The 22,917-nt window shown below is 44.9% G+C and overlaps 1 protein-coding gene across 1 annotated transcript in view; it reads left to right on the forward strand.

Moving 5' to 3' along the window:
• Positions 1–22,917, forward strand: part of Slc7a14 (solute carrier family 7 member 14) — a 104,178-nt gene that overhangs the window by 30,124 nt on the left and 51,137 nt on the right. The gene's annotated exons all lie outside the window — the stretch shown is intronic.

The following is a 22,917-nucleotide window of genomic DNA, read 5'->3' on the forward strand; positions in this document are numbered from 1 at the left end:
GCAGCAGACGTGTGGATGCAGAAAGCACAGAGAAAGACTGGGGAACTGTTCTCCTGCTCCTGTTTCTGTTGTGTTTCTGGGGTGATCTGGGCATTACCAGGTATGGGAACTACTGAGCTAGGCAAAAGAGGGGAATGAGAAACAAGATAAGCAAATTGAATAGCTCTGGTGATGGCCCAGAGGTAGGGCAGAGCCTGCTGCTCAATTCGACCAACTGTATAGGCACAAGCATCTTCGGGAAACCTCTTAGGAATGTCTTCAGGCTCCATTCTAAACCTTTATGGGCAGAAATCGCCTTTTGACAAAATGCACAGGTGATTTTTTTTACATTCACACCAACACACTCACTAGCACTGGGTAGAAGGCTGAAAAGTGCCTTCAAAAAGAACCCACGCTCGCATGCCCACGTCCAGCACATATTTGACCACTGGTGAATACATCTTGAGTCAGGTGGATTGTTAGGTTACGGGCACTGCTAAGACTGATGCAGTAACCTTTGACCTCCATACACATGTAGCATGCCTGTGCACACATACGTAATAATGATAACTGTTTTAAGTATAATGCTACCTTTCATATCGCTCCTTTTTCAGTGGTATTTAATGTAGGGCTTCATATGTACAAGGCAAGTACTCTACAATGAGCTACATCGCCAGCCTCAGTATCTTGAGAAAGTACAGATGTCTTCAGATCTTTTTCTCCTACTCAGCTCATGCATCCTAAGAGCCAGCTTCTTTTCTTTTAATTGCTTTACTTTCTTGAGCATTTTATATATGTTAACAATTTTTACATCATTAACCCCTTGCTCCCCTCCCATCAGCTCCTCCTGGGTCACTCCACCTCAGATTCATAAACTCTTGCTTTTTAATTATTATACACACACACACACACACACACACACACACACACACACCACCTGCTGAGTTCCTTTAGTGTTTCTCATATTTATATGTTTTAGAGATGACCACTTGACATTAGAGAATCAATTAGGAGGGTCTCCCTGGGAAAAATTAATTACATATGGCTCTTCATCTAGTTGGGCCGGGGGAAGGGACCTATGGTCTCCCCCATCTAAGTTGGTGTGTCAGCTGCTGGTGTTATTTCTTTTCAGGGGTCTGGTTTAAGCAATCATACTGTTGAGACTTCATAGATGCAGTGTTCCTGTCACTTACGGAAGACACAATTTCACAGTACACATGCTGGTCCTCTGACTCTTGTGATCCCCACACTCTCTCTTCCACAGTGTTCCTTGACCCTAGATGTAGGGGTGTGTTTAGATGCGTCAGTTGGGATAGGCACCCCACAGTCAGGTCTCTTCATTCTGATCAGCTGTCAATTTCTGTAATGGTCTCTGTCTGACTCAAAAAAGAAGTTCTCTGATACAGGATTCTTAGGAGGCAGTTAGAGATTATACTGGCTTTGGAAAGTGACACAGTGAAGCTAGGTTAATAGTACCAGACACATCTTCCGACTGAGCAGGTTTAAGTCTGATTAGATGGTTATTGGTTGCTGCCAAGATACAGGTGCCACTATTGCACCTCTGAGGCTGTCTGGCTGTGTTGACCATTGTGATTTATAAGTGTCAAAGCTGGGTAAGACTACTGTGTTTTTCACGTGTCAGCACCTGCTGGTACTATGAGAGCTAGTCTTGAGGGAGGGAGGCTTCCAGGTCAGCTGAAGATTGACTGTGCCAAGTTCTGTGCCCAATGTGTGTGGTATCATCAGCAATAGGAACTTATCTTCAAATTCCGGGAGATAATCAAGTGTAATAACAATAGCCTATGTTGTATTGGGGGGGGGGGAGTCTCTTGAACTCTCCTAACCAACAAGTTGAAAGGTACCATGCCTGGGACTAGCGGTTTAGTTAGATAGGAGCATTAATACCCAAGTAGAGGGGTGATTTCATGTAAATGTGTGCGTATGGACATATTACATATAATTTTGAGTAAACATAAAATAATGATTCACTATAGATCTCTCTAACATCCTTGGTGTTGTCTGTCCTTCTTCCCTCCCTCTCCATGTGTATTTCTCTCCACAGTTAAGCCTCATGCCCACTTCTCCCATCTCCCCCTTGGAAGTGCCTGTCTCCTGCTATTCCCCTAGACATAGCTACTTCTCCACCCCACCTCACTCCCATTTCCCGTTTTATTTTCCTGGCTTCTGTAGTTACTGACTCCACTTTATATACATATACACAATAGAATTCTACTCAAACATAAAAAACGTGAACATTTGTGGTTCACGATTCTGGATTTTGACATAGCATCAAGATGGCTGTGCTGATACAGGTCAATCTGCATTTCAGACTCTCCCAGTTTACAGTGTTTCACGGCGCGGGACCTAACGGCATCTGGGACATGAACACACAGTGCCCTTCCTCCCCGTATTTTCACTGACCTAAAAGTCAGCCCTCCTCAGCCACTTTCTCCAGCCACTTTCCAACAGGCTCTGCTTTCCAGGTCATTGGAAATACTGCCATGCTCCTCGCCCCAAAGTAATTTTAGATTCTTCCCAGTGTCTGGGAGTCAGGTGAGTCTGTCCCTGCAAACAGTGATCACCCGTTATGATTAAATGAGCAGGCTACTATCTGAAGAGTAAAAGAATCCCTTATCTTCTAATGCCAAAAAGGATAGCCTGGGTACTTTATCCTGGGTGGACCTGTATTTGTCTTTGTTTACTCTGCTTATGCTCACAATTGAAGCAAGGTTTCCTGCTCAGGCAACTTCTGAATCATTAAGAGGAAGGTGACTGGGTACAGACCACTTACCTGAGTCAATGCAGATCAATAAAGTTGGTGTGTTCGAAAGGGTACTTAGGAAAAGGTGATAGTCCCCCAAGCCATAAACCAGTGTGTGTTCTTTTTCTAGAATAACATTATCTAACTGAAAAAAGATGTGTCTCTTGACAAGGGGGGAAGAAACCTAAACAGCCAGCTTTGAGGAGAATATTTAGCAATTTTAGCCAAAGCTTATTTTGTTAATATGGTGCATTGCTGTTTGTGGTGGAGGTAGACTGGAGCAGGTTAGAGGAAGAATAATCAGAGAAAGACACAAGCCCGTAGGATATTATGACAAGGGCATGATTTAATATCAGTTTGGCCAGTTAACAGGGCCTCCTCATGGCCATGCACACGCCTGCCACAGCATGCGCTTCTACTGTTACTAATTAATAGTAGAGGAAGGGAAAGAGACTGTGGGATAAGGGCGAAAGAGGAAAGATATGATTTCAGTTCCCTTTGGAAAGAGACAAAGAACCAAGAGAGAGGATTGCAGGGGTGGGGACAGACACTGCTAGTGGACAGAGTGTGCTAGCCAATAGAAGAGCCACCAGCCACATGTGGCAATACAAACTTAAATTATAGGTATACTTATAGGTATCTATATGTGCATGTGCGTGTGCGTGTGCGTGTGCGTGTGCGTGTGCGTGTGCGTGTGCGTGTGCGAGTGCGAGTGTGTGTGTGTGTGTGTGTGTGTGTGTGTGTGTGTGTGTGTGTGTGAGTATGCATGTGTGTGTATCTGTACGTGTGTGAATGGGGGAGGGAGTTGGATGCCAGAGATCAAGGGGTGTCTTCCTCAGTCTCTCTCCACCTTATTTACTTCAGGGCTCTGCTTTCTAGCCCTGAGATCATAAGCATACCATCTGCCCAGTTTTAACTTAGGTCTTGAGGACTGAACTTAGGGCCTCACCCTTATGCAGTAAAGCACTGTACCATCAAGTAAGCCATGTCTCCAGCTCCTCACTCTCCACTGAAGGGTTCTAGCAGCTCTGCCTCTAGCATGGCTACTGGCACCATTTTCTCCAATAGTTTAATTGACCGTTGCACATTTTTTTTGCAGGAATTAACTAAGATGTATGCACTTTTAGGCACAAGAATATTGCATTCTTATCCTATAAAACAATATAAATATAACTTATACATACAAGCAGTTACAGCTGATTTTACTGCACTATCTTTATTGCAGTATTCACTTGTATTACAGTGGCCTTGAACCAAACCCACAGTATCTCTGGGGCATATTTATAATTAAAATTAAGTACAACTTTAAATCCCATTTTTCAGCAGCTTTAGCGACATGTCAAGCATTTAATAGCCACATACACATACACTTAGTGGCAGCCATATTAGACAGTATGCAAAATTTTCCATCATCCTGGAATTGTTGTCCTGGAGCCCACACCACTGTGCTGCCTGGACTCATATCCCACCCCTGCCCTTAGCTGCTGCAGGGCTTCCGACCTTCACTTGAACTGTTCTGTATCTCTCGGTTTCTTCGTCTCCAATTTTAGAGTAACTAAAAACGAAATCTCTCCTAGAGTTGTTGGAAGTGTGTGTGTGTGTGTGTGTGTGTGTGGTGTGTCCTTCCTGGTGCATAGTAAACATCACTCAAACTGAAACTAAACAGTACCTAAGACACAGGCAGCATCTGGCACATAGAAGTCAATAAATACTTCTACCTTACGGGAGTACATATAAAAGATCAAGAGCTGGGACTCTTTTAAGTAGGTTTGCATTTTAGATGTGTCACCACTAACTGCTCCGAGTTTAGCCTCACCAAAAGAGCCTCTCCTGGTCTATCTCAACCCTTCATCTTCTTACAACAGAATAAGAAACCCAGGCTTCATAGCAATGCGGAGATGTTTTAGTCCTATAATGTGTCTCAAGAGCTGTTTGTCCTGTTTTGGTTTGGTGATTTCTAACTAAATAAATGGGAAAGACGTGGACCTAAAACCCAGGCAGGAAGAACAAAATTCATAGGTCCTGGTTGTACTGACAAAATGCATTAAACATTTCCAAGACCAGGCTCCAAACATGGAGGCTTCCTTGTTGGAATGTTTTTAGTTGTCAAAATGCAAGTTGCAGCTTGCCATGTCCTCCTTCCCACTCCCTTGGCTCTGGAAAAACTGCTTCTGGCAAAAAGAGGGTCAGGAGCTCATGTGTACCTTTGATTGCAGAGCACAGTAATGTGAGCTCATGTGAGCTGGCTCTCCACAGTAGTCTGCATGGTCTTGTTGTATAGAAGAGGCACAATAGAACAGGAATGGGCTTGCCGGTCTGGTTTGGCAAGGGCACTTTCCACCTGCAGCCTCAGCTTCACTCCTTGCAGAGTCAAGAGGATGGTTTGGGGCTTTAGGTTGTGATTTTAGCAAAGCTACTCCAAGCATCATGAAAAATGGTTAGATGTGGATATACCCTCTGCATACTCACGTGATTCCAAATACTACCGACACCATAGTGAGAACTGGAAGCGAGCCAATAGTGAGACACTTCTGGAGAAGGGATTCTTCCTACATTTGGTTTTAAAAAAATGGTGTGAGGTCACGGTCACCTTGCACAAGGACTTGCACACACAACCATGGCCTTCACAGCTCTGAAATGAAATCTGAATCTTAGGCAATAAATGAGAGTGTCAGAGGAGATGGCTTGAGATGAGGGGGATGAGAGCCAAACAGAAGTAACTGGTGCCTTCAGAAAGGGGAAGTCATGGCAGAATGGAGGGACCCCTGGGGGTCAAGATGGAGACCAGAATTGAAAGTGTGGCAGTGTCTGGAGGGCATGATGTCTGGAGGACACAGTCACTTGTTTGTTCTATATCCTGTGGATGATAGCTAGAATTCTTAGAACACTCAAAGAATTTATTAAGAAATTATAAGAAATTATAAGAAATTAGTTGTCTTTGGAGACATCAACATGAAGAAAAGAAAAACCAAGTTTTGAGACACTAAAGTCATGAGACTGGAGTAAATTCTCTCCTCCTGGTGGCATTGCGGATCTGAATTTCACGCTGCAGTGGAGAGCACAGACCCTACGCCAGCTTGCCAAGACGGAGATGCATGAAAGCATAACTCTAAAATCAAGAGATTCAAATATCCTCCGGGGTCATAGCCAGGAGCAGGAACATGTGTGTTGCTCTTGGAGCCATCTGTGATTTGTTTTTTCAATTAAATACAGATGTCTCTCCGCTTACTGCAGAGATGCATCTCAGTGAGCCTTTCATAAGCTGGAAATATCCTAAGTCAAAAGTGCACGGAACACATCGAACCTACTGAGCTAAATAGCATTACTTTGCTAGACAGGACACCAGAGTACCAGGCTATTTATGTGTGATTGACCATGTCTACTCCATTGCTGCCAGCATCACCGGAGTCAGCATCACCGGAGTCAGCATCACCGGAGTCAGCATCACCGGAGTCAGCATCACCGGAGTATTGCACTGAATGTGGGAAATGTCAAATTTCAAGGTCATGAGTGTCACCTCTGGATCATCTTAAAGCCAAATGGAGGTTACATTCTTTTTCATTCTGTAGGATTTATATCAACCACAGAAGTTATGAGTACATAAATCCCTCCTGATCCCACCACCATGGCTCCTCACTCTTAATACTGCGGCGCCTTTTGAAGAAGGGAGTGGAGCTGGCTCACACTTTACAGCCAAGTTCCGTGCCCTTGGTTGGAGTTGTTTCCATATCCTGTATCTTGAGGGTTTTGTTTTTTTTGTTTTTTTTTTTTTTTTACATAATGTTACTTAGAATAATATTTTAAGAGTTGTTTAGTATTTCTTTCTCCCTCTATGTCTTGGTATTTGTTAGGGGAAGAGGAGGGCATGGGGATGTTAGTTGGGGTTTCTACTGCTGTGAAGAGACACCGTGACTGCAGCAAGTCTTATCAAGGAAAACATTTAACTGGGGCTGGCTTAACACCCCAAAGGTTTAGTTCATTGTCATCGTGGCAGGAAGCATGGCAGCATGCAGGGGGACATGGACCTAAAGAGATAGGTAAAAATTCTACATCCAGATGAGCAAGTGACAAGATGAGAGTGACACACTGGACCTGGCTGAGCATCTGAGACCTCAAAGCCCACATCCAGTGAGACACACTTCCTCCAACAAGGCCACACCTACTCCAACAGGAACACACCTCCTAATAGTGCCACTCCCTACGAGCCTATGGGGGGCATTTTCTTTCAAACCACCACAGAATAGTATATACGTGTGTGTGTGTGTGTGTGTGTGTGTGTGTGTGTGTGTGTGTGTGTGTGTAAAACATTTGCATAAAGGTCAAAGGACCACCCAAGGTGTTAGTCCTCATTTGCAGCCTTGTTGAGACTGTCTCTTGTTGCTCACCAGTGTCTATGTCAGGCTAGCTGGCCCATGAGTTTCTGGGGGATTCTCCTGTCTCTGTCTCCCATCTCTCAAAGAAGACTCTAGAAGCTATAAACAGCTTCCCTAAAAATGCAATGTACATTTTAGTTCTTCAAAAATATATTAAATCCCCAAACTGTCAAAGTTTCCTGTTATTTTCCCCCAGACGGAAAAAAGAATGAAGCAATCTACAGGTTTGTAAAATGCCTTCTCTTTCACACCAAATACACTTGATTTATAAGGTTTTTCACCACAAAGTTTGGGTAAAGGCCCAAAGTTTTCCAGGTGCTATATGGGATTTCTACTCAAAATATAATTCTAAATTTAGCTGAATTTTAATATTTTAATATTAAACATTTTTATATTCTAATGCTGTGTAGATTTATTCAGGCTTCTTTTGACTTAATGAATATAAAGGAATAAAAGTCATATAGAGGTAATTCATTTATAATTAAATATAATTATTTCCAGATAATTATATTTCTCAAAAGAATTTGTGGAAGCCAAAGAAAGAGAATTTTTTTTTCATTTGTAAAATCTGGGACTTGAACAAGATGACTTGTACTGTTCTGTGCTCTCTGACTTGACACAGAGAGTAGTTAGCAAAAACAGCAATCTTACACTGCAATAGATGTTTCAAAATGGCAGAGATTGTCGCAAACTTATTTTATGTCTTTTATGAGGAAATAAATTTGTGCTCAATATTCCAGTGCGTACTGTAGCAAAAACAGTCATACAGAAAAAAAAAAAAAAAACAAAGATCTGCAATTTACCTCCTTTGATGAGTCCCTGCTTAGTCACTAGAGATTTAACAAGGAATATGCCTTCAAGCTCACAGTTTTAGGAAAGAGGCAGATAATAAAAACACTGACTCTTAAATAAGTATCAAAAAAGAATGATTTACTTTAAAATGGAGTGGTAGGTAGAATAAAGAATGAATAAATGGATGGATGGATACAAGACAAAATGATAGATAGATAGATAGATAGATAGATAGATAGATAGATAGATAGATAGATAGATAGACATGAAGACCCCCATACTCGGGAGACCCTTCCTCAAGCCTCCGGAATCACGACCGCCCAAAAATCACAAGAAACCATACCTGGATGCAATCAGCAGAGGTTTATTAGGGGAGGAGCCGGCGGTCAAAAACGACATGCTCTTTAGCTCCAAGAGCAGGGTTTTTGGCCACGTGTGGTGGGTTAAAGGGTCTTTTATAGCATGGGGTGGGGGGAGGAAGGCATTTTCGCGCGCTTACACATGATTGGATATTTCAAACATCAGCAACTTGCAGAACTGGCAGAACTTGTAGAAACTCGGACCTCCCAGAAAAGGGAGGGAGAGAGAAGTAAACACCAGATAGCCCATTACTCACTTGGGCTTGTTTGGACTTGTCTGGGCACGCCCTTGCATGCCTTTATTTTTTGTCGCCCTGCCCCTGCAGGGGCTTAATATTTTTATTATGACTATATTTAACAAATTGTTGGTGGTCTTTGCTGACCATGAATTTTTGTTATTGTTACAATGCTGCTTTCAAATTTTGTTCTCACAGATAGATGATAGATAGATAGATAGATAGACAGACAGACAGACAGACAGACAGATAGATAGATAGAATACTAGACCACTTCTAGCTTAGGTAGAGTTTAAATCACTACAGAAAAAAAAAACATGTCAGCAGAAGTTGAAATACTAAGAACTACGCAGATATTCCAGAGACAAGAAAGAAGGCTTAGCACATGTCAGAAACAGGAATTCGCTGTGGTTAAACCAAGAGATGAACTCAGACATGAAGCAGACACCAAACTATGTAAGGCCTGAAGGCCATGATGAAAACTTTTGTTTTCGTTGTGTTTGTGATACAAAATCAGTGGAGCCGCTTAAGAAGAGATCTTAGCCCTCTGGTGCTTGACAATCTACACAAGAGAGAGGGTGTATATTGAGCAGAAAGTTCCATAGAAAATCAGAGAACAGGGGGCTGGAGTGGTTAAAATGACACATGACAGATGAGTTGTGAACTGAGCTCCAGAGGAACATGGAGGTGTGGGGCTGGATTCAACAGGAAAAGGTGGGGGAAAAAACATAAAAGGCCAATGAAGCAAGAGCATTGGAGTCCCAAAGGGGCCCTGCTAGGGTCGCACTGAACTGTCACCTCACACCTGCTCCCTAGCCTCTGAAACGGAAGGGCCTAGGTGCTCTCCTGTCTTTATCTTTGCACCTTGGCACACAAAGCCAGGTGCTTCATGAATATTTATAGAAACCCATTGAGCCCAGTAAAGTAAACAGTGTGTACCGAGGAGGCCAGTAGAAGTCAGGAGCAGGGAGGCTGGGCGTGAAAGAGCCAGTCTTTGCTGAGAATTGAAAAGTTCACAGAGCATAAATAATTTAAGATTCATTTATCTGTTTATTGTTGGATCACACACGCACACACACAAAAAAAAATGGAATCTGGATCTGTTTCATTGAAATTATCTGGCTTCGTTCAAGTACTGACTCTAGAACGATAGCTTTTTTAAATCTGATTTGATTTTTTTTTTTTTGAGAATAGTGGAAGGAATCTCAAAAACACAGGTGATGAGCCTCCAAAACTGCAACATCCAAAGTATCTACAGCAAACAGAGAGAACAAAAGTCGTTTCCAGTGTGAACTCCAAACCCAGAGGCACAAAGTCAGTCATGAGAACTGCAGTTGTCGATTGGGGAGGGAGCTGCTTTAGTGTCCTCAGGCTGTGCAGCCTCGGGGATGTATCTACTTACGGTTTTCCCGGCTTCCACTGGGAAGTCATCCAGTTCATACCAGGAACAAATACATTTACAAGAGTCCTGCCTGTGCTGTGTCCTCTTGACTCAGAAAAGAAATTCTTATCAAGACCACTGTCCTCTTGACTCAGAAAAGAAATTCTCATCAAGACCACATCCCTGGGAAGAGGTTTAAGAAGCACTGTTGGCTTGCTCTCCTCCCTTCCCTTGGCTCCTATGAGGAACCAGAAACCCACTGAGCTCAGTAAGGCAAGCGGTGTGTATTGGGAACAATATATATTGGAGATTTGAAGTGGGTTTCTTAAAAGCAACATTGGGAGCTGGGGAGATATTTCAGTTGGTAAACTGCTTTCCTTGAAAGCTAAAGGATCTGAATTTGATTCTACAGCACCCACACAACAGCAATAACAAAACAAAAATGCCCGGCGTGCTGACACATAAACCCAGCACTGGGAAGCAGACAGGTGGATCCCAGGGACTTAGTGGCCAGCCAGCCTAGCCTACTTGGCAAGTTCCAAGTTTCCAGCCAATAAGAGATCTTTTTTAAAACAAGCATACAAAACAAACAAAACCACCACAACATGGCTAGCATCTGAGGAATGGCAACCGACACTGTCCTCTAGCCTATGACATATGTCACTTCCAGAAGGACCTCTGTCCTGCACAGGCTCACTTGACCTTTGAACTAGAAGACCTTTGCTCTTTCTCTCCCAGAAACAGTTTGGTGACACTCAGAATGATCCAGAATTTGAGATATTGCCGTAGACTAACCCAGCCTATAACAAAATTAGATTTTCCCGAACCTATGGTTATAGAATTGTCCTGCCTTACAACTATGACAGGAAAGGACCAAATTCTGCATACAGTGTGGGCCAGGGCAAACTTCAAGGGATTCACGTTGTGATATCCAGTCTGTATGACGTAGTCAGAAAGTAAAAAATTATGGCAGCATCCAGCATTCCTTTTTATTTATTTATTTATTTATTTACACTCCAGATTTTATTCCCCACCCCAGTCTACTCTCTGTTGCACATACCAAACTTCCAACCCACCCTCTGTCTCCATGAGGCTGTACCCTCCCCCACCCCCATCCCACCTGACCTCTAAACTCCCTGGGGCCTTCAGTCCCTTGAGGGTTAGGTGCATCATCTCTGATTGATCACAGACACCACCACCACCACCACCACCCCCGTTGCAGTCCTCTGCTGTATATGTGTTGGGGGGCCTCATATCAGCTGACGTATGCTGCCTTTTTGGTGGTTTCCTGTTTGAGAGATCTTCGGGATCCAGATTGAGACCCAGCATTCCTTTCTTATCAAAGAGCAGAAAACTATGATGACATCGTTGAAGACGCAGGCACATAAGCAGGAAGCTAACTAAATATGAAGCTTAATTGGGTAATAAAATGAGGGGGGAGCAGAACATAGCCAGCTGGGTGAATGGATACCCCACTTCCTTAGGCCTGACACAAGATTGGTGTCACAAAGGGAAAGAAACTACTGTTCCACTCACTTTCCTGAGCAAGGAGCAGAAGGGATAAAATATTCTGCATAGGCAGGGGACCTGCCACTATCTGGTGTATAGTCTCAGTGAATCACCTCACATCAAACAGGGGTACTTTTGAAAAAGGATTTTGTTTACTTAAGGGCAAAGTTTTGGAGAAAATATACAGAGAAAGACTGAACTGGTTCAGCTATATGCAGAGGGAAAAGAGATGCATGGAAGTAGAGAAGAGATGCCTAACAGAAAGGTGGCTCTTTTGCATGTTGGATGCAAAGCGCTCCCACATCCCCATAAGAGTTCATGTCCTATCCAAGGAATTTTAACTGTTACTTTATATAATAAGGCGGAGTTTGCAGTCAGAGAGCTTGAGGTGGGCAGATTGAGTGGCCATGATATACACACAAGGTCCTTATAAGAAAGGGGCAGAGCTGGCTGTAACTGACCCTGACAGTCATCACCGTGCCGATGAGGATGAGACTGGAGGATTCAGAGAGGTTCAGGCCAGCCTGGGTTACCATTTGCCAGGCATGCTCAGTGCCCTGAATCAGACACTGCCTGCGTGAGGAAGAAGGGGAGGAAGGAGAAGGGAGGAACAGGACATTTGGGGAGGCGTTTACGATGTGCTGCTGGCTTTGCCGGTGGAAGGACCAGGAGTCAAGGAACACAGGTGACTGCTAAGTGCTCCGAGCTGGAAACTGGAAGGAGACAGACTGCCTGCTAGACTCCTGAAGACTCAGACCGTAAACGGACAGCCCTGGACTGTTTTAAGTCATTGAGTATGTGTGAGCATCAAGAGGGAGCTCACGGACTGGGTTCTGTTGGATTTGTGATAGCAGTTCTGTTTTGTCACGTAGCTTTTTGTAAAGTCTACCCTTCCTCGGTGTCTTAGGAGTCCAGTTGGTGTTTCTGACTTGGTGTGAGGACATGCTGAGATGGGCATTTAGCCCAAGTGGGCATAAACTGGCTTCTGGAGCTCGGCGAGATTGAAGTAACACATGGTGTAACGGTGCGATCCGAATGGCTCTCTAACACAAACGTCCTCTGATCCCATTATTTCAAAATGGCCGCTGAAAAGCTCATGAGTGCAAAAGACCACGGTGGGCATCACCTGCAAATGAACTTTAACACTTACAGAATTACATTAAGAAGTAAGTCACTATATCAGGCAGGTAGGGGGAGGGGATAGATACTGGATTGGCTTACACAGTATGGGGTGGATGGTCCAACAATGGCCATCAGCACCCTAGAGAAGCTGAGAGTCAGTTTCCCAGCCTGGCTCTGAGCTTGGACACTCCCCAGAGGGTCGATGGTATTGAGTCCATATTGAAAGGCCAAAGAAGCTGTAGTCAGAGATCTGATGAGTCTGTCACAAAGAGAAAGAAAGAGGGGGGAAGGGAAGGAGGGACAGAGGGAAGGAGGGTGGGAGAGAGGAAAGAAGGAAGGAAGGAAGGAAGGAAGGAAGGAAGGAAGGAAGGAAGGAAGGGTAAAGAGGCGGGAGGGGGAGGGAAGGGGAGGAAAGGGAAAGGAGAGGAGAGGAGAGGAGAGGAGAGGAGAGGAGAGGAGAGGAGAGGAGAGGAGAGGAGAGGAGAGGAGAGGAGAGGAGAGGAGAAAAAAAGAAGTAGGAGAGGAAATTTGGTGACAGAGAGGAACCCTGTGGAGAAGCCACCTAGCATGAAGCCTGGTCTAATGAGTGTGTCCAGCCACACTGGGCTGATAGAGGCTGCTGGAATCAAACATGTAGCCTCCCTCCCACCCACTCGCCTGATCTCCTGCTGGCTCCCCCCCCCCCCCCCCCCCCCGCCCCATATTGATCAATCCAGCAAGACAGCAAGGGAGTTTTCAATAGGTTCAGTCCTAACCTGCTTCCCGCCTGTCAGGGCAATGAGAGGATTCAGAGGACAAACAGAGCCTGTGGCCTCTGAGCCCTTTGTGTAAATTTCTGGTATTCTACATTTTATGGTAATTGATGTGCGTCATAACTATTTTTAAGTACATAATAGGACTTCTTCATTAGCTACTTCTCCAATAGTAGTCTAATACAAATTCCTAAATTCATTACACTGAAATGTAAGATTAGGTGACTTCCTGTGTGGTTTGTCTCTTCTAAAATGGGTCTTCCAGGGAAATGGGAGAAATTGCTCATTTCTGAATTCTAGCTGCCATCTGCACAGTGACTAACACATGACTGTTAAGAGCTCTAAGACCCTGGAGCTGGTATGAGTGGGAGGGGAAGGTGACGTCAGGCTGTGACCACGTGCAGGGATGTGTGGCCCAGCAGAGGCCTGATCCCTGGGGACAGGGGGGCTGGGGGGGAAGCAATGTTGGGAGAGTGGTGTCAGACTGTCAGGCATCTGAGGAAACTGCAGCCCCTCACTGCCAAAAAGCCAGATCTCTAACCAAGCTTCTTGCTTCTCCTAAAAGAAGCCAGGGTTTCTCTTGACGAATTAAGGTCCCATCATCTGCCCTAGAGTACTGATTAACAGGGGAGAACAGGAAACTCACAGGTGGGAATTTTGTCCCACACCACATAAAGATTAGTTGTCCTCAGAAGTACCCCCTCCCCCAACCCCACTCCCACTCTTTTATAATTATTTACTTTGAGCAAACAAAGCTGGTATTAGCTGGGTTCTGCTTAGTGTCTCAAGCCAATAAGCTTTTAGTTTAGGCTGGCCATTAAAGAAAATCAATGATTACATCTTTACAGAATTCACTGTAGATGCTCAGGAGTGAGCACGGCAGGCTCTCTTTAAGCTTGGAGCTCCTCTATAGACAGGTTTGCTTATTCCTGGGGTGTGGTTTGTGGGGGTAGAGGGGCAGGAACTAGACTCAAAAGAAAAATACAGACGTGGTGGTATACACTACACCTATAATCCTAGGGCTTGGGAGTGAAGGCAGTAGGCTATCCTTGGTTTATGTGGTGAGTTTGAAGCCAACCTGTGCTACATGAGATCTAGTTGTAAAAATAAGTTAATAAATAAAACAAAGAAAAAAAAACCCATTACTGTGCTCGGTACGTAGTCAGAGCTACATCTGCCACATCCTCCTTTAGAAGAACACTGTGACTCTCTGAGAGAATCTATTCCACCCACCAACTTAGAGTTTGGTCAGACGACATTTTTAGCTAATAGAGCGTCATTGAAAATACCAGAAGAGGCATGTCTCATTTCCACAAGAACAGGACTTGTCAGGTGCAGATGTTTGCTTCAGTCTGACTCTGGGTATAAGATGACTTTGTGGTGCAGGCTCACAGTCTAGATTTGTTCAAAATCCATGGTTCTGAATAGATTCCCAGCAAGAGCCAAGAGGAGGTGTGTAATCTATTCAAATTTGGAGCTGCTTGTCACTGCCGCTGACGTTGATTAATCAATCAGTAATTTTTAGAAACAGAGACACTGCAAAGACTGAACAGGAAGCTGAAATGGTACCAGCTCTTCCACAGAGCTGCCACGGGAAGATATCCTTATCCATTCAAATCCCCTTTAAAGGAATTCCAGGCAACACACAGTCAGTTGTTTCTGGGATTCTGTGAACAATATAAATGAGGGAGCACGTTGTTAAATAATATGGTAGATGATCAAAGAAACCCTTTTCACATGAATGTGTTGAATTAAGCACCTAACAAGGGTATATTTGGAATATTGGTAGTTAGAAAATCAGAAACCCCAACAATGAAGCCAATTGTACATTCTGATAAACCTGTCAGGCACCAACATAGCATTATTTAGGAGGAACTTGTCGATACTCATACATATGAGTACACATGTGCATGTGTGCATATGCAAACACACACACACACACATCCCACGGCCAGAGAAATCAAAAATATTTCTCTTATAGACTAGCAGTGCTGACACACAATTTTAATACCAGTACTTGGGAGACAGAAGAGGCAGGGAGATGTTAATTTGAGGCCAACCTAGTCTACATAGTGAGTTCCATGCCAGCCAAAGGCTATACTGTGAGACCTTGTCTCAACAGACAAAACAGACAGTAACAAAAAAGTCTTCCCTACCACTCTCTTGTAGACCAAAAACAATCCATCATAATAAGCTTTGGTGTGACCAATCTGAACATAACTGTCTTAATGTTGTAACTTACGGGACTACTGAGATGGCTCAGCAGTTAAGGGCAGTCAGTGCTTTTCCAGAGGTCTTGAGTTCAATTCCCAGCAACCACTTAGTGGTTCATGACCCTCTACAAGGGGATTTGATGCCCTCTTCTGGCACACAGGTGTCCACGCAGCCGAGCACTCATACATTATAGGAAGGAAGGAAGGAAGGAAGGAAGGAAGGAAGGAAGGAAGGAAGGAAGGAAGGAGCGAGCCACAGGAGGTGACAGTATTGACAAGATGCATCATCACCAAAGGCCTTCCTTTCTTCACCACAGCTGTGAGCTAGGCACCAACATTGTCTCATTTTAGAGATGGCAGGAAGGAAGGCAGAGATAAGTAAATAAAATAAAATAAAATAAAATAAAATAAGAGATACTCTGTAAAACAAAAGTTATGACATATGAGGAGGTACTTTTGGTCACAAAATGATGTGTATTAAGGATGTATAGTCTAGAGAAATGTCCAAAAATGTCAATTGCCTTCTAAAACTTGAAAGTCTATCCCAGAAACAGATTAGTCCTTGTGTTTACATCTACAGAATGAAATACTGCCAACAATAGAAGACAATACAACTCAAGCCAGATGTGCTAGGGCATCAGTGGTGGGATTAAGCAGACTGTAAGAGTCTGATACAGCAAACCTGTATCCGGCCACCCAGTACAGTCACAGCAGCTGAGAGGCAAGTGTCTCTACAGCTGGTGAGCTCGTCACGGAAAGACAAGCAACCAAAGCAAAGCTCTCAGTATAGAACCTACCACCAAGATGCCTGAGGGATCCTTGTAGCCACAGGTACCAAGGTCAGAAGGGACCATGATTTCAGGGTCAGAATGATAATGCAGGTGGACCTGCCATGCCCTAGGCACCCACAAAGGTGTTTGCATGTTGGGTGGTAAGAGCCAAGGCCATGGGAGGACGAATGGAGGTGTTTCCCTGTTTTTAGTGGGTATCAGAGGAGCCAGGTAGGCACCTACTGGGACTTTCTGGGATTTTATGTACTAAAACAAAAGATCAGGTAGAGATGTGTGAGTAACGCCAGAAGCAGAGACTGATTGATTATTATGAAAGAATTTCCTTCCAAGAGAGGAAGTGGGACGGAGAACCAAGAGACAAGCTAGAAGCTCCCTGAGGAAGTCTTCGTTGGTGGGGAAGACTCTCCAGTCTTCCTGTCTGCCAATGACTTCCATATGCTAATTTTAAAGCACATGTGTTTATTGAATGAATGTGTGTGTGTGTGTGTGTGTGTGTGTGTGTGTGTGCCACTGCACGTGTGTGGAGGTCAGAACTTGTGGGGGTCAGTTCTTTTCTACTATCGGGTGAGTCCTGGGGAAGTGGAGGCTTCAGATTTGGCAGCCATTTTGTGGCCATCCGATGACCCCCCTCTCCACCCTAATCTCTTGCCATGATGAAGAAACATAGGGGGCAAGAAAGCTGGTTCCTGCAGGCAAGGTTGCACAAGGCTTCTTCAGTCCCTTGAATAAATAGCATTCTGTGCAGTCTACAACCAGGAGAAACCTGGGAAGCGTCTACAGAAAATGTACTGAATGAGGGCTGGGAGGCAGGCAGGCCAAGGGCTCTTAGAGAGCACCTGGGGAGGGGAGCTGGGGTCTGCAGAGGGGACAAAAGGAGCATCAGGAGCCACAGGAGGTGACAGTGTTGACAACTGTCACCATCATCATGGCATCATCACCAAAGGCCTTTCTTCACCACAGCTGTGAGCTACTCACCAACATTGTCCCATTTTACAGAAGGCAAAGCTGGGAAGGGCAGAGCTGAAATTTGAAACCTTAGGCTGCACCATTAGTCAGGAACTAGAACCTCAGCCCCTTGGAGAATCTGTGAGGCTGGAAGGTTAGCCCTAGACCAGGAGATAGAGGCACAAGGGGCCTCAGAAGGGCTCTGAAGACTTGCAGGCACTAAGCAGTGCTTACCAAACACCATTTGGCTTGAGGACATTGCTTAGGAGATCTCTGTCTGTAATAGCTGTACTAGGCCAGCCACTGGAGAGGGCAGCCACTATCACCGGTGATCCCAGCTACCCAGATGCGCCCCTAAAGATGTCATGAAAGGATTTACATAATCCCTACCATTTGGGAAAGCCGGGTGGGTGAGAATGGGGTTTGGGCTGTTTTGTTAGCTTATATTTTCTTTCTCTCCTAGCCACTCAACTAACCTATAACCTATTTATCAAGTAAACTTCTGAACCATAGTCATTTTTTGTCCTGAAACAAACCTGTTTTTAGCATCATCAGACTTGGAGCCACAAACAGGCACACAGGAGGAAAAGCAGGATGACTCTCCTTCCCAGGCTCTCTAAGCCTTAGTGATAGCTGAGAAGTATTTTGAGAACATTAAATTCAAGTGCTAGAGAAAGCACAACATGCTTTTATTGCTCATCTTGGAAAGACCACAGCAGTGAAGCCTCAGAAAAACAACAACACCCTCTCTCTCTCTCTCTCTCTCTCTCTCTCTCTCTCTCTCTCTCTCTGATTAGCTTAATCTGTGCTTGATGAATATGGATGTTGTCAATAGTCACCTAGAAGCTCGCTTCCTTTTGCACATTTTGTTCTCTCCTACCAAGAAAGGGAATATCCCTAAACCCCTGTTTGGACCAAGCAAGCATGAGCTCAGAAGAATTGCCTAAAAGGGAATTAAGCCAGGAAGAGATTCTTGCCACCTTCACCCTTTGTTCTCGTTAATTATCCACATTTTCTTGTTACAGTTTCTTGTAACCAAGAGTATGGAATGCAAATAGAAGCTGTTGCCTCCCTGATGAGCCTAGTCTGTTTCTCTAATGTTCTTTTGACAGTGTCTGATACAGGGCTGACAAGACAAGTCTCCCAGGGAACAAGTGCAAACCGTGCAGTATCGCCAGCCCTGGCAAAGGAGGGCTCACCAACCTACCTAGGACAGGACAAGACAGGAAACAGGAAGGGCCTGCTGACTAACCCCCTGTGACATAATACACCATTATGCCTGGCCTGGGGCACTGGGCCTCAACCTTCTTTTTGTTTGTCTGTTTGCAAAGGATTCTGAAGGTGGAAACACACACCTACACTCCCCAGAGGCCTGAGAATGGGTGTCAGCTTCTCTGATAGTGACTGAATTGTACTTTGCCTACCAGTCTCTCTCTGGAGCAGCTGTACCCCACACACTTTACACAGTGTTAAAGTCCTTTACACGCTTTATACACATAAAGTCCTTTGCACATCTATCCAGCCCACTGCTAACAAAAGGACTGATAATTCTTCAACAAAATGTAGTATGCCGACTGGCCAGTCACCAAGGTAACAGAGAGAGCATCCACATGGCTTATGAAGTCCCTTTCCAGCATAGCAACGAGGGTTCTCAACCTGTGGGTCGCGACCCTTTCAGGGTCACCTCTTCTACAGGGGTCCTCAGAGGCCATCAAGAAATACAGCTCTTTACATTGTCACTCATAACAGTAGCAAAATCCCAGTTATGAAGTAGCAACAAAAATGATTTTAATGGTTGGTGGGGTCATCACGGCATAAGGGACTGTACTAAAGGATCACAGCTGTAGGAAAGTTGAGAGAGAATAGTTTATTCAGTACACTTCAAGCCAGCAGCAGGCTGAGCAGTGATTATAGTACTCTCTGCAGCTTGGGAAAATAGGGAGTGAGGGGATCTGCTTGGGAGGAGTATTTTTTTAATTAGGGAAGGTTTCCTTGTGTGTAATTCCCTGAGGTGTAATTCACACTATTCGAAGGAGGATAGTCTGAATTGGGGGACTAGAGTTCTGGTGACAGCCACCACACGTCATTTCCACCACTGTGCAATCTCTGCCACACAAGTAAGAGCCATATAAATCAGAGTTGTGCAAATAAGGGTAATCTTGACTAGTTCTAGCTCAAAGCATGAGGTCACCTGTCCATTTCCTGGCCCTGGGCTGCTGCCCTGTGGTGTTAGGTTGAAAGATCCGGGACTCCCCAGAAAGGGGGTCCACTTAAGTCACAGGATAACATGCACCCAAAGGACACACGAGAGACCGTCTTGCTGTAAAGCACATGAGGTGGTTTATTAAATCAGAGCTCTGGGCCAGCCCATATCCCCATATCTCACATAGGGGATAGAGGGACTGACCTCATGGCTCAGTGGTCTAGTGCTTATATATGGGCGGGGTGGGGAAAAAGCGAACTTTCGAGCGGGTGCACAGGATTGGTTGTTTTACTTTTTTTTTTTAACACTAGTAGGCCGTACCATGGGGGCAGGGTGTAGTTCCTCTTTTGGCCAGTCAGTTTCTGGGATGTTCTTAACAGGCCTTTGTCCTGTAACTCCCCCTCCTCTGTAACTAATTAGATGGACCCAAACCTGCTGGCAGGTGCTTTTCTGCCCAAGGTCTAAGGTGAAAAAATTTACACATATTTCATAAAATGGCCTTTATAATTTTTCATTCTACAAGGTTACAGCACTCTGCAGCCAGCAGTTTGAGTAGTAACTACAGTTACTACCTGGACTGTGCTTGTGAAAATTCCCAAAGAGGGATTTGTTCCACCTCTGGGTCTCTTATTAATGGCCTTCTCTCTTTGCATGGCAGCAGCAGTGGACAGGCAGAGAACCCACGACCTCATGGTTCTCACTGATGAGGTCATCCGGTGGCCCCACACTGCCTTTAGAGACAATCCCATAGTGCCGACCTTTCACCAGCCTGATCCCTGTGCATTTTCATCAGGTTAAGTCAGTACCCAGGCCCTGGCCCTGCAAGAAGATATGGCAAGCTCTGGTCCCACCCTTGAAGAAGACAGCGACCTTGGACAGGGGCCTGTGCCTTTCCTGCCTCCATTGCTTCCTCTGGCACATCTGTGGCTACAGTTAAGTTGCTGTTGCCACTCATCTAACTCTCACACAGCCCTCAGTTGCTCCTCCTCACACGGCCAAGAACATCCTTCCCCGGTGCCCCTCCACTCACTCAAGAGCCAATGCCATGTCTCCAGAGGACTTCCAATCCCTTCACCAATTTTAAGTTGTTCTTTGTTTTTGATAATTTCACACATGAGCACTACATTTGCATAATATATATGCATGTATATATGCACACACACACACATAACCTACTGAGTCCATTTAGTGTTGCTTGTATGTACATGTTTAGGGCTAACCACAGGGACTGGCTAGCCAACCAAGGGCTTGCCCCTGGAGAACACTGATTCTCTCTCACCCAGCAGCCATTAATTGACTGTAGATCTTCCTTCAGGGGCCAGGCCTTGTGAAATTTTCCATATCTATATTATATGTCAACTGGTGCTGTCACCTGTTGTCATTCCATTACAGCCTGTATTAGTCTGCTAAGGCTCTACTGCAGTACCCCCACCGATTAGGATTACAGCCACAGTATGAGGGGGAGTCCAACCAGAGGCATCTGGAAGGGTTCAGAGCATGGTCAGCAGACTGGACATGGTCATGGGGGCAGGAGGAGGGGATCGAGAGAGGAAGACAAAAGAGAGGACCAGGAGTAGTGAACAGAAGAAGGGAGCCCAGCAGAAATAGCAGGATTATAAGGAGAAATGAGTAGCTGGGGGCAGGGTGGAGCCCATGAGCTCGAGAAGCTTAGAGCAGAGAGCAGGACAAGAAGACCAAGGATGCCAACATGGGCTCTGAAATGTGTAACAGAAGCCTGGAGGCCAGCATGCACTTTGATACCTAAGAGGCACCACAGATGGTCATCGTCCCTCCTACAGTCATAAGGAAATGGCTCCTTTGGTTGAGGGGACTGGCTTCACAAGTTCCTGTGAACTAAGCTAGTACATTTCACCTGACTCTCCTAATTAGAGGTTGCAAAGCCTTCAGGAAGAAATAAGCACAACATTAAGTGCTAAGTAGTTATTAATTAATAATATTAGCAGGCTGGGTGTCGTGACACACAGCTGCAGTCCCAGTACTCAGGACAAGCATGCAGGAGGACTGCCAACCTCAGCACCAGCCGCACAACCTAGCAACACCCTGATTCAAAACTAGTAACAGTTGTGGATTCCATCCGCAGGAACTCTGTGTAAGTAGCCTAGGCTTACCAGTGCAGTGGTCGGAATCAAGTGTTTCACACACTTCAAAATCGCTTTCTAGAATCTTATAACGTTCTGAATTCCCAAGAAAGTAGCCTCAAGAAATACACAGTGGGCGGGCTCTCCTACATCAATGCTCTCCTGCATCAAACATCAATGAAGAAAATGCCTGCAGACTTGCCTACAGCCCGATCTAATGGAGGCATCTTCCCCATTACGGTGGCCTCTTCCCAGATGACCCAATTTGTGTCAAGATGACCAGAGTAGCTAAGCTACACATTGAGCAAACACCTGCTGAGGATATGCTCATTCTCACCTGCCAGCTCTTAGAAGGGCTGCATGTGAGTGTCATGACGCCATGAGCAGCCCTGCATGGGAACCTCAGTCTCCTCAGATGGTGAACAGTCCCCTTAAGTTCCAAACATAGCAAATTACGACCCCCATTTAACTTATTCTAGAATTACTTTCCTGGAAGTTTCCACATCCTTATATTTTAAGACCATCCAAGTTATCTTCATGCTGATGCATCGAGCAGACTTTTAAGTTCACTCTTAAGGCTCAGATCACCATTGCCAAGACGCTTATATTCAAAAACACCATGTGACATCTTCTAGAGATATATGACACCATCCTGTGTATTTCCACGGTTAGCCATACCCCCCCCGCCCTAAATGTCAGCAGAATTCTTCCCCATATAACCCTCCAAAGCACACAAAACATTTTCTGTTTTATTTGAAAGCCAAATTCAAAACAGCCCCATGGGTGGCATGCCTATGGCCCCTCTGAAGAAGCTTAGATCTAATTTTATGTTCTATTGTTTTTTTACAAATGAGAATATAGTATTCACACAAAAAAAAGCCTCACGTCACATCGTGCCAGAGCCAAGAAGTAAGTAGGAGTTGAGGCAGCTGAGTGCTTCATTTGACCTAGTTATTGTCCTCAGCCCCTTACGCACATGCTCTGACATACACTAACACTAAGCAGATGACTTTATTACTGGAGTTGTAGAGTCAGAGCCTAGGTCCTGGCAGCCCTAATGAACTAGGTTTGTCTACCTGTCCTCCACAGGTATGATGGCTTGGGTGAGAAATGTCCCTCATAGGCTCATGTACTTAAGCATTTGATTCTTAGCTGGTGGTACTATGTGGGAGGATTATGGAACTTGTAGGAGGTGGAGCCTTGCTAGAGGAAGTACATCAATAGGCTCTGAGATGTTATAGCCTCCCCCTACTTCCTGTCAGGTGATTCCCTGTCAGCTTCCTGTCTGTGACTGAAAGTGTGCTCAACCAGTTTCCAGCTGACATGCTTTCCCTGACTGATGCCAAACCTTCCCACCGTGATGGACTTTCCCCCTCTGGAACCAAAAACCAAAGCTTGGGTT

The sequence above is a fragment of the Arvicanthis niloticus genome, chromosome 4 (genome assembly GCF_011762505.2).
Source record: "Arvicanthis niloticus isolate mArvNil1 chromosome 4, mArvNil1.pat.X, whole genome shotgun sequence".
Lineage (NCBI taxonomy): Eukaryota > Metazoa > Chordata > Mammalia > Rodentia > Muridae > Arvicanthis > Arvicanthis niloticus.